A 14,010-nucleotide genomic window follows, 5' to 3' on the forward strand; every position below is an offset into this window, starting at 1 on the left:
AGATGTAGGAAGATTTCAAGTTAGCGCAATTAAATTTTAAATGTTTAATTTTCTTATGTGCCCTTAAATTTTGTAATTACATGTATCTTTGTACTTGTTTGATTGATAAAAAAATATGAGAAGTTGTGTATCATTTATGAAGGCATAAATGAAGTTAAATAATTTCACATTAGCATATTCATTCACGATTATAAATTATTTTGCATGTAACTAATTAAGACTATTTCTAATTTATACAGTAGGGTTCATCAAAATTTTTATATCATTACAAGTACAAGGCAAAACATATACTACTAACGAAAAGACAATAAATTTCTTAGATTTCTATTTGAGTTAGGGGATGCAAAGATTATTACTACTATTGAGTAAAAAAATTTTATTAGCATATTCAATTGAACATTTGATTGATTCTCTTATTACATATGAGCAAAAGATTATCTAGAGAATATTAGACATGATAGAAAAAAATAATGGGAAGAAAATCGTTTGGAAAGTATAAGAATATGATAATAGTGAGATTGACACATCAAGTAATGAAGATAAAATAATTACTAAAATGTTTAACTAATTAAGAAAAAAAAGAAGAAAATGAATGGTAGAAAAAGAAAATAAAGATAAGGTAAGGTAAAGATAAAATCTAATGTTGAAATCATCTTTTATTTTATTGCAAAAAGTTAGGTAGTAAAAATAGGAGTGTCTAAACATCAAAAGCTTATCTCAAAAAGAGGTGTTAGAGGATAAATGCAATGTTAAAAAGTCTACAGAAAAGAAGCCTTTTGAATAACTCTGATGTAAATTCATTACTCATCATAGTGCTATCACATCTACAATGTGCATTTATATTTGCATGACTTTATATCAGGACTGATGGAAGCATATGGATGGTGGGTGCTTATGACTCATGGCTAGTAATAGATCTAAGTTTTTACATTTGACTATAATAAAAAAAGGTAACTATTATCATTACTATGTGAAAATGATTTTGATGTTGAATTTCTAGCTAGTATTTTCATGTTAAAATTAAATGATAAAGTACTTATAGAAGGTAATAGGTCAAATAACATATACATATTTGGAATTGATAGTATTAGTAAATCTATTAATATACTACTTGAAAACTTCGTTAGACAAGTCATAGTTATAGCATAAGAGACTATGTCATATTTATAGGAAAATCACTAATCTTGATTTAATTAGACTATTATAAAAGTTTCTACGCACAAATAATCACTTATGTGATGCATGTTAGTTAGAAAAATAAGTTAAAACATCTTATCATACCCTTAATTTAATAATCACAAATAGATCCCTAAACTTTTTTTTTCTATGGTCATATGGGTTTATAATAGTAGGTTGTTATACTAGATTGAGTTGGGTTAAGTTTCTAGAATAAAAGAGTGACTCTAGTTTAAGATATTTGTAATTTGAATTTAAAGGAAATTAGTCCATCTAATTTCAAAAATTCATAGTGATCATCAAGAAGAATTTAAAAATTAGAAGTTTTTGACTTTCCATAAAGAGTTAGAGATTATATAAATTTCTCTACATCTAAAGAACCTCAATTGCATGGAATACTAAAAAATATAATAGAACCCTACCTAAGGTTGCTCAAGCCATGCTAACTAAGTGCAAGCCACCTAATTATTTTTGGGTTTAAGATATAAACAATGCATAATATGTACTCATTTAGCATTAATAATATATTTCATTAAATAACTAGTTTAAATGCATGTGCACACAATACACGTTGTTATAATATTATAAATAAATAAAAACATAATAAAAAATAATTGCATAGGATTCTAATTGTAATAAAATATACCAAACCTCATTTGAGTTATATAAATTCGCAATAATTAAAGATTTAAGAACTATTCGAGCTAGAGATAGGCCTATCTATCACGTAATTATGCTTCAAATTTTATTTTACTAATTAACATGCAACTCAAAAATGGTAGCTATCTTCTAAAAAACAATAATTAGGGTAAAACCCACATTAAGTTGTTGGAGTACAGATTATTCATTTGCTAAAAAAAAAAAATTAAATGATATTCAAGCCTGTTACATATGAAAGGATAAATACTGCATAATCTAATAATCGATTTTTTTTTCTCTATTATACATCAAGGATGATATACCACCGAAAAATTATCTTGATCGGACACGAATTTCGAGGCAAAATTTAAGTTGGAAAATTCAAAAATTAATATGGGATGATATGTACTCCGATTTTAGCAAACTTACCGTCGAACTAAGAGTCTCAGATATAAGAATCCACCGACACCAAATTCAACTCAACCCGAGACCAAATGTGTCTGAATCAAAAACCTGAAGCATTGTTGGAAGGTTAAAACCACAATTTGGATTATCAAACGGTTTCCAAACATGACATGCTTATAGTAGAATCGAGTGGCTCGACGAGACGAATCCAACGAGCACAAGATCGTCGAATTCTGATATCATTAAGACCTTCAAATGCGTGATGAACAGCCCATGATCAAGGGGTTCAATATTGGCCGTCCATTCAAATCACTGTCAATTTATCCCCAATTTTTCTCTTATTTACTAGCCATGCCATCCTCAGAAAATTATAAATAACCCCTCATTTATCTTAAGAGGGCACCCAAGCAAAAAGAAGAAGAGAAGAAGAAGAAGAGAAGGGAAGGAGGGAAGAAACTCCTCCTCGATCACCGTCGGGATTCTGCTCGACTTCCATGGGGCGTCGAAATTCTGCCCGAGTTTCATGAGACGTTGGAATTTTTCCCGACTTCCACGGGACATCGGAATTCTGCCCGACTTCCATGGGACGCCGGAGTTCCTCCCAACTTTCAAGTGATGCCGAAACTCCATCCAATCTCTAAGTGACACCAGAATTTGGTCTGATTTCCTAGTGACTCTTGAGTTTTGTCCGAATACCATCTAATGCAAGAGTTCTCCCCAGCTGTCGACTGACGTCGGACTTCTACCTGACACCGGACATCTGCTCGTCGCGAGATTTCTACCCGATGTCAGACTTCTACCTATTGTCGGATTTTTGCCAGACATCTATCTAATGTTGGATTTCTATCCATTGCTGGACTTCTACCTGATGATGTCCTTCTGACCTCTGTCGTTAGACAACGATCATTCCAACCTCAGTCTCCCATCGACAACGGTCCTTTCTACTTACGTTGCCCATCGATTACAGTCCTTCCGACCTCTGTCGCCTACCGCCTACAGTCCTTTTGGCTTATGTCTCCCACCGATTGCAATCCTTCCGACCTTTGTCGCCTGCAGACTATAGTCCTTCTCGCTTATATCACCCACCGATTGCAGTCCTTCCAACCTCCATCGCCTGCTGATTATAGTCCTTTCGACTTACATCGCCCACCAACTATAGTCCTTTCGACCAAATAAACACATCAAAAATGATTCTTTGCATTCCCACCATGTAATGTAGTCTATAAGATGTACTAAGGCCTTCCCCCAAAAAAGGGCCTCATTTGTAATCAACTATAAATATTAGTGAATTTATTCATACTGGGCTAGGCACTATGGGTTTTTCCCCTTTTTAGGGGCTTTTCACATAAAAATCTTTGTGTCTCTAGTGAATGACGCATCCTCTCTCTTTATTTGTATGCGTGTTGGATCTTCATACAATGCTAAGATGCTAAATTTCATTTTTCTTTACCGCCGCGAATACTCCATGATGCAAAAATTTGACGTTGTTTGTGGGAATGTGGTTCCCAACTAGAGGGCAATTTTTGCTCCAACCTCAAAAGTTCATTCATGTTAACTTCATGACATCAGCTATTGCTGCATCAAATTTATAAAAATTAGATATAGAATAGGGGAAACCTTGACTACAGCAACATTCAACAAAGTTCCTTTAATGTTTCCAACTTCCAAGATGATATTTTGAGAAAATATTTTCATAAAGTTTCTAGAAAACACAAAGATTGCAATCTTTATACAGTCACATGCTGGACTTCTACTCCTTGGACAAGGTATTAATCTCGACCTTAAAAAGGCAATAACAGTCAAAAGATAGGCCATTTTTCACCTTTTATTTGGGATACACATGACGTTCGTCCCCTCTCAATCAAGGCAAAATCAATCCTTGGAGGATTTGATTTGACCTCTTTCAAACAGGTTAACGTTATCGAGCAGGGCTCTGATATACAATCTCGAATATGTCATACATCCTTAGTAGATTCTCTTGACTTCTTCAAATAAGTTAACAACATCGGGCAGTTCTCTAACATATAACCTCAGATAGGTCATACATCCTTGGTGGATTCTCTCGACCTCTTCCACATAGGTTAACGTCATCGAGCAACGGCTCTGACATTCAACCTCAGATAGGTCATACATCCTTGATGGATTCTCTCAACCTCTTCCACACAAGTTAATGTTATCGAGCAGTGCTATGACACACAACCTCAGATAGGTTTTATATTCTTGATGAATTCTCTCGAACTCTTCTATAAGGTCAAAATCATCAAGCAATGCTTTAAGTAAATAACATTCTCTTTGTAAGGATTCCATGAAAATAAGTGGTTGATAAAATCATCACTCATATGAAGATCTTACATACTAAAAAGCCTAAAAAAATCATATAATACAATATATAAAAACATGTCTTAAAGATGCAATAACAATTTAGCTTCCAACAAGGGACAAGTTCTCAACTTCATATACAATATCAATGTAGTTACATAAATTCAAATTCAGATGTATATTTATTCTCACTAGAAGTTAAAATTAAAAAGTACATTGGCATCATCCATATACGTTACTATCATCAAGCAATAAGCAACTTCAAAATCGTCAAATATCTTTAGTGAATGTAAGTGACTTTTTCTCTACTACATATCAAACATCTCCTACAATTTTGTCTTTAAAGAAAGGACATAACCTAATCATCACCAAGCTTTCACTCAGTTAATAATGTTAGTGTGTTGCTAGAATACTAGCATAGCACACTACTCTGACTCATTGACTTAGGGATATATGATATTGGTACACTTTAGTATGGATGCACATTGCCTTACAAAATGCCATTGGACACCCACCATCATTGCCCCTTCGTTTGATATTTGTCGGCGGTTCTTTAGTTCATATCAGCCATTATCGGCTTCTCACTCAAACTACTGATAGCAGCACACCCTACAACTCTCTCCTTCAGCTCTCCACTCATCTGTTGACTGCCGATGGACATTAGCTCAAACAACATCAAAAATTTTCTCCCATTGTTGGGTTTCTACCCATTGCGGGACTTTAGTTAGAATTCAATTCGACGCTAAATTTCCTCCCATCTTTGGATTTCTGCTTGTTGCAGGACTTTTGTTAGAATTCTACCCGATGCTGAGCTTCCTCCCGTCTTAGGATTTTTGCTCGTTGCAGGACTTTCGTCGGAATTCTACCCGACGCTGAATTTTTTCTCGTCATTGGACTTCTATACGTTGTAGGACTTTCGTTGTAATTTTACCTGACGTTGAATTTCTCCCAACCACGGAGAAGACTTCTACTCAGTGAGGGGCCTTAAACTTGAATAGGACTAGGGGAATGCCTCAATGTGAGGGAGAAAGGAAAAAGTAGAAGGAAACTTCTACACATAGAGAGGGGCCCTGAATTTTAGCAGGGGATGACGTCTACAAAAAATAGGAGAATGCCTCAACTATAAGAAAGTTAGAATGCGGGAAGAGAAAGAAAATAAACGACTCCAAAAATTCTAACTTCTATATACAGAGTGGAGCACTGAAGCTTGATAGGGGAATATCACATATCTTTGACAGTGAAATGCCTCCAATGTAAGAAGAAGAAAGCAAGAGATGAATTAGGAAGAAAAAATCTCTTTCTTTACAAGAGAGGAGTACTGAAGTTTGATAGGAGAATGCCGCTTATTTCTGATAGTGGAATGCCTCCAATGTAAGAAGAAGAAAGCAAGAGATGAATAAGGAGGAAAAAATCTCCTTCACAAGAGAGGGGCACTGAAGCTTGATAGGGGAATGTCGCCTATCTCCGATAGTGGAATGCCTCAAATGTAAGAAGAAGAATGCAAGAGATAAATAAGGAGAAAAAATATCCTTCTATGCAAGAGAGGGGCTCTAATTTTGCGTATGGAAAGTCACATACGAAAAATAATAGAATATCTCAACTGTAAGAAAGTTTGAATGAGGGAGGAGAAAGAAAGGAAACGGCTGCAAAAAGTCCAACTTCTGCATTAGAAAAGGGGTGCTGATTTAAGTAGGGAAAGTCGCATACATAAAATTGCGAAATGCCTCGACTATAAGAAGATAGCCAGAGGAGAAGACAGTGGAAGGAGAAAAAAAATTCTTCCATACAGAAGAGGATCACTGAATTTATGTATGGAAAGTCACATACGAAAAACAATGAAAGGTCTCTAGAGCAAGAAGAAAAAAAGGAGAGAAAGAATAAGAAAACCTAAAAAAAATTCAACTTTTATACTAGAGGAGGGGCGCTGATTTAAGTAGGGAAAGTCATCTATATAAAACAACAGAATGCCTTGATTGTAAGAAAGTCAGAGGGAGAAGAAGAGCAGTTTCCCTCCTAACCTAAGGGGGGTATTTATAACATTTTTTGGAAGAGGATAAGCTTTAAGAATATTCTAGAAATTTTCAATTTTTTTTGGAATTTCTTAGAAATTTTGAAATTTTTTTAGAATTAAAATAAAAATAAAAATTGCCGGCTTTAACCGCGCGCCCATTTGGGGAGCGCCTGTTGGTGCGCGGCGCGTGAGTCGCCACAGGCGGCGAGCGGCGGCCGACCGGTTTGGCCGCCTATGCTTGTCCAGGCTAGATTTTTGGCCAGGACGATCCAAATCAAACATTTTTTAGGTCCTTAACACATTTTTTGACGATTTGGATTCAATTTTGACATTTTCGAAGCTCAACCAGACCTCTATGATCAAGTTTGAGAAAAATTATAATTTTGGAATGCAAATTTTTTATGATTCAACCAATGTAAAATATCGGAACAAGTATTTTCAGACTTCTGGAGCTTTGATATTCAAAATAGGGGGACAACTGATATATTACCGAAAAATTATCTTAATCGGACACGAATCTCGAGGAAAAATTTAAGTTAGAAATTTCAAAAATTAAATCTGGAATCATCTGTACTCTGATTCAAGCAAACTTACCGTCGAACTGAGCGTCTCAGAAATATGAATCCAACGACACCAAATTCAACTCAATCCGAGCCCAAATATGCCTAAATTGAAGACTTGAAGCGTTGTTGGAAGATTCAAACCACAATTTGGATTATCAAATGGTTTCCAAACATGACATGCTTATAATCAAAATGAGCGGCTTTACGAGACAAATCAAATGATCCCAAGATCATCAAATTCTGATGTCATGAAGACATTCAAATGTCTGATGAACAGTCCATGATCAAGGGGTTCAATATCGAACGTCCATTCAAATCACTCTCAATTTACCCCAAATCTTCCTCTTATTTACTAGCCAGTCATCCTCAGAAAACTATAAATAGCCCATTGTTTCTCTTAAGAGGGGACCCAAGCAAGAAGAAGAAGAGAAGAAGAAAAGAAGAGAAGAGGAAGAAGAGAAGGGAAGGAGGGAAGAAACTCGTCCTCGACCACTGCCAGGATTCTACTCGACTTCCATGGGACGCCAAAATTCTGCCTAACTTCCTCGAGACGCTAAAATTCTTCCTGACTTCCACGGGACACCGAAATTTCCTGACTTCTATAGTACGCTGGAGTTTAGACCAACTTTCAAGTGACGCCGAAACTCCACCCGATGTCCAAGTGACATTGAAATTTTGTTCGATTTCTAAGCGACTCTTGAGTTTTGCCCAAATATCATCTAACGTCGGAGTTCTCCCAGGCTGTCGACTGATGTCGGACTTCTACCCGATGTCGGAACTCCGCTTGTCACCAGATTTTCATCCAACGCCGGACTTCTGCCAGTTGTCAGATGTTTGCCGGACATCTATCCGATGTTGGATTTCTTTCGATTGTTGGACTTCTACCTGACACCATCCTTCTGACCTCTGTCAGCAGACAACGGTCCTTCAGACCTCTGTCGCCCGCCGACTACGATCCTTCCGACTAGGGGTGTTAATTTTTGAACGGACCCGAAAACCGATCCGAACCTGACCCGAAAAAATCTGGGTTCGGGTAAACCTATTTGTGAAATGGGTCGGGTTTGAGTTCAATAAATTGATCCGTTTCAAAAATCGGGTAGGGTTCGGGTTGACTCAGGAACTCAAAAATGACTCGAAATTGGTCCCTGCGAGACTGCCCGGTTGCCCGATATGTCAAGTAACGTCGCATCACGTCGGTTCGCTGTTCTTGAATTGCGATGCCTGCCAGGATTCCAGCGCTCTGTTGCCCGCTTCGGGTTTGCCATTCACGGTTCGCGTGCTAGCGCGGCAAGGCCTGCTTCGGGTTTAATCGCGTCGTGTCGCTTCGCCGCTCGTGTGCTGCGATGCCGCTCGCGTGCTGCGGTACCACTTCGATTTTAACTAATCGGGTTGGGTCGTGTCAACCCGACAACCCGCGCTGGTCGAGTCCGGGTTGAGATAGCCGACCCGTTTACAAAAAACTAGTCGGGTTTGGGTTGATCTGTTTAGAATCAGGTCAACTCGAGTTCGATCCGAACCTGACCCATCGACATGAATTGACACCCCTACTTCCGACTGACGTTGCCCACTGACTACATTCCTTCCGACCTTTGTTGCTTGCCGACTACGGTTTTTTTGGCTTACGTCGCCCACCGATTGCAGTCCTTCCGACCTCGGTCGCCCACCGACTATAGTCCTTCTGGCTTACGTCTCCCACCGACTGCAGTCCTTCCAACCTCCGTCGCCCACGCTAAGACGCTATACTTCATTTTTTTCTACCACCGCGGATACTCCAAGACGCAACAAAGGACATGAATCTTCATACTGATATTAACATTTTTAATATTTTTTATGTGGAGCTTGCAAGAAATATAAGATATTTCTTGATGAAAATTTATTATTAATGTGGAGCTTGCAAGCCATGCTAAATATAATAATATATTATAAAAATTTTAGTACTAACTAGTGAAATATATTATTAATTAATTATATTATATTATGTTTTTAATAATTAATTAATGAAAATTTTATATTTTAATATTCTAAGATTTAAAATTTTTATTTTTATGATTAATTTTATTTTTATCATTTCAAGGATAAATTCATATTCATAGCGAATAAAAGTAACGATATCAAAAATACATTCTAAGTGTCAAAAAATACATTCTCAAATTTCTCCGTTGAAATTTTAAATTGTGATTATCGAATAAAAGAAAAGAAATGTTCTATTAAACTAGCTCTTTTTAATTATGAAGATTTAATAAAAAAACCATCAAACATATCCCCTACTCTCCCCATTCATCTTATTCGCCTCTCATTATATCTATGTAATTTTTCTTTCATCTTCTCTTCAAATTTTAAATTGAATCGAGTATGATGTCAATTCTTAAAACTTGAAGTTGAATTTATAATATCCAAGAGCTCTCATTTATTCTCTATTGGACTTCTTATACAAAATATTATTTTAAGTTTATTATTTTGACAAATTTAAAACCTAATATAATATTTTTATTGATAAATAATTATTTTTTGTTATGTTTCAGTGATTTTGAATGATATTTTATGAACTTAATTGGTTTAATAATTTTGAAGCAATACAAGCCAAATTTTTTGGTCTCAAATTGAAATAAAAAATTTTGGATTGTTATGTATAAATATTATCTAAACTTAATTATTTTCAACAGTATAAAAATAGTTTTAGAAGCATAAAATCAATATATAAATTTTACTCATATTTAGAATTTATTTATTTGTATTATGTTGTTTTCTTTTAATTCTTCTTTAACCTCAATTTTATTTTAGCCATCACAATTTTATAACATGTTTTATGAATTTTGCTCTATGACTTTCCATCATTTTGGAAATATCAATCTTTCTTTATTTCATAATTTCTTTAACTCAATCGGATTTAATATTTTAAAATAATGTTTGATTGTTGAAATATTTATATCAATATATTTTGATAGAGCCCAATAAAATAATAATTTATGTTTAAACTTCCTCATAAAATTGTTAGCAATATCTTTAACGTTAAAGTATTATTTTTTTTAATTTATGCTGTATTTATAATATTATTTCATTATTTAAATTATATCAACATAAATTTAACCACCTGTTACTACAAAATATAGAAGGTATTGGGTGAGTTTGTGACTGTAAGTAATATTTTTTGTGTGCGGAAATCAAGATTTTATAACTTCATTTCAACACTGAGATGAACGCTTTATTTCACAAATTTAATATTGAATATGAAATATATTAAAAATCTTGTGATATAAGTTTAAATAATAAAATATTATTAATTATGAAATTTAATATTTCATTAATATTGAGTTACTTCTTAATTTGAATATAAAAAACATAAAAAAAACTATAAAATGGAAGAAATAATGATGTATTATATTCAATGTTTTGAAAATCGGATCGGACCGGCCGGGTCAAACCGGATCGGACCGGCCGGTTCAACCGGTTGAACCGGCACCCGGCTGGCCGGCCGGCTCAGTTTCCCAATGAAACCGGGATAACAAAGGACCGGCTTTGAACCGGTCCGACCGGCGGTGGGACCATGAACCCAGCAAACCGGAAACCGGGAGAGAACCGTGCACTTAAGCTTAAACTCGAATTTCAGCCCTTTGATTGAAATCAGGCGGTATTTGAGGTATTACCGTATTAGTAAAATATGTAAAACCAACATGAGTGTAAACCTAGTTTCATATTCTACCTCCCGTAACTCCCGAAGCCCGTCTCCTTAGATTTTCTTCGTTCGTCACTGCAGCTTCTCCTTCGTTGCTGCCGGCCCAGTTAATCGTGGGACCTGCAGCTCCTCCTTTGTCGCTGCCGACCCAGTTAATTGACGCTGTAGCTGCTCCTTCGTAAACCAGTACACCGGAGAAAGGGGGATCCATGGCAGCGTGAGTCTACTTCTCTTCTTCCTGTAATTTTCACATTACGAGAAGGTAAGAATCTCATGATTTCCGCCGCCCGGCTAATGGAAATTGTTAATTTTTTTAAAATGCTAAAAATTTCAGCATCAAATTAATATAATAGCCCTAGTTTTTTACTTAAAAAAACTTCAGCATCAAAGCAAATCGAAATTTTTTTTTTCACAGTTTGAGAATGAGGAGACCGAAAATTCCACTGCAATCCTTGTTGGGAGTTTCATTTGATTTTAGACGTTTTCTTTTTTTTAAATTTTCTTGTTAACCATAGCTAATTCCACTTCAAAGTTTGATAAAAGATTCTTAGGCGGCTTGCTCAGAACCGTGAAGCTGCCAGAAAAATAGATTAAGGAAAAAACAAAAAAGGTAGCGGTGAACATGATCATTACTTCATTTGCAATATTTCTTAGCTGTTATCTACTTATTTGTTTATGTTTTATAAACTTCATTAATATCATATTTATATTATTTGATTAGTTTGATATGAAAATGAAATGCATAGTGAATATATTAGAAAATTTTTTTTTATTCATTTCATAATATTTAATAATATTATTATTTATTATGTCATCCGGTTCGAATAATGAATTTCTCTTTCTTCCGGTCCATTGTTCGGTCCGATTTTCAAAATATTGATTATATTTATCTCAAAATAAAATAATAAGCTCAAAATTCAATTTTTTAAATATAAATAATATTATAGCTGAGACTGAAGGATGATAGACTAGTGGTGAGAGAGAGATCGATGAGTTGTCACTGTCACAATTACTTGCATTTATCAGAAGTGGGCCATTCGATTGCCCGTGCATTTATCAACATGAAAAGCATACAAGATTTTTTTTTCTTGAAAATTTTGATATATATCTAATAAAGAAAGATCAATTCTAATATTTTTTAATTAAGAATTTTTAGATTTACCTTTATACTTTTTACATTAGCCAAATTTAGTACAAATGGTTTTCTAATCGGGTCTGAAGAAAGGGAATTTTTATTAGGTCCGGATATTTGAAGGAGCTCTACATTCGGACGTCAATAAAATATCGCCATGTGCTCTTACTCTTTACTGTGCGGCCCGACGTCCCGACCCGGATCGGAACCCAATATTACTATGTATTAGTTGATTTGTACAGACAAGGGTATTGCTAGGTTTCGCTCGGTAACGAGAAATACCATTATGTCAATATCAATACATAGCAAAACCAAGCAATACCTAACAATACCGAGCAATACCCCGATTTTGCTAGGTATTGCTCGTATTGGTCTTGACAAAGTGGTATTTCTAGTTATTGTCAAGCAATACCTAACAATACTGATCAATACCTAGCAATACTGAGCAATACTTAGCAATACACAAACATAGCAATATCGTGGTTCCATTTCGTGTCGGGTCGTCGGGCCGCGCGGTAAAAAGTAAGAGCACGTGACGTCATTTTATTGGCGTCTGGATGTAGAGTTACGTCAGGTGTCCGGACTTAATAAAAATTCGAAGAAAGGTGATGCAGCGGCAGCAATAGACGAGGAATGAACCGAAGGGAAAATGGAGCAATGGAACAACAGAGTTCCTTGCAGCCGAAAGTTATATTACTGAAATATGGAATAGCTGAGTTTTTTTATCCCTGTTTCTACAGTTCATATAAGCTAAAAACAAGAGAACCGAAATTAGCAAAACATCTGAAAAGTGAACTAGTCCTATGCATAACAGAAAAAAGGAAAATTTAGATAATAAGGGGTAGTGGACGTCCTATTAGCTTCAATGTCCCGCCAGAGTAACATAGCATACTTGATGTCCGCATCAAACCTCCCCCGGCTCCGAAGACCCCGACTCCGACGAGGGAGTAGTTGGCTGTGTATCATCAGGAGGATGAAAACTATATAAGTCCGCAACATTGAAAGTGGATGCCGTGCGAATGTCGGAGGGTAAATCAATCACATAAGCATTGTCGTTGATCTTGCTAAGAATAGGGAAAGGTCCAATTTTCTGGGGCAGAGTTTGGAATAAGTTCCTTGCGGGTACCTTTCCCGCTTCATTCGAAGCATTACTAAATCCCCCACATTAAAGGATTTAAACCGGTGGTGGCTATCAGCATGCTGTTTATATTTATAATTAGCATTTTGTAGATTTTCTTTGACAGTTCGGAGTGTATCTTGCACTTCATTAATAGTTTTGCCGGCTAAAGTTTTACTGCCTTTAGGTAGGACGGCAAGATCTACCATTTGGTTGGGGAGTTTCATGTATACAACTTGAAACGGGCACAATCCAGTCGACCTATTAAAGGATGCATTATACGCAAACTCCGCATGACATAGCATTTCTTCCCATTTCCTTGGATTGTCCTGCACCAAACATCTCAACATATTCCCCAGCGTGCGATTGACCACTTCGGTTTGGCCATCGGTTTGCGAATGATACGCCGAACTGAGTTTAAGGTTTGTATTAAGCCTTTTCCACAACTCACGCCAGAAATGACTCACAAATTTCACGTCTCTATCGGATGTGAGGCTGCGCGGCACACCATGAAGCCAAACTATTTCTTTAAAGAAAAGCTGTGCTATCTTGACCGCATCGAAGGTTTTCTTACAAGGGATGAAGTGCGCCATCTTCGAGAAACGGTCGACCACCACCATGATGGAATCGAAACCTCTCTTGGTCCGCAGTAATCCCAATACAAAATCAAGTGATAAATCTTCCCATATAGAATCGAGAATGGGTAGAGGAAGATAAAGTCTGGTATTTTGTGCCATACCTTTGAAGCGTTGGCAGACGAAACATTTTTCAATAAATCTTGTGACATCGCGTCTTAAGTGTGGCAAAAAGAAACGCGATTGTAGAAGTGAGATAGTTTTATCTCTGCCTAGGTGAGCGGCCAGGCCTCCGCAATGCAGCTCTCGGATCAATTGCTGGCGCCAAGAGGAATCCGGAATACAAAGACTATTACCTTTGAAGAGAAATCCCTGTTGTAAGGAATAATCCAAGGTTGGG

This window comes from Dendrobium catenatum, unplaced genomic scaffold (genome assembly GCF_001605985.2).
Source record: "Dendrobium catenatum unplaced genomic scaffold, ASM160598v2 fragScaff_scaffold_113, whole genome shotgun sequence".
Lineage (NCBI taxonomy): Eukaryota > Viridiplantae > Streptophyta > Magnoliopsida > Asparagales > Orchidaceae > Dendrobium > Dendrobium catenatum.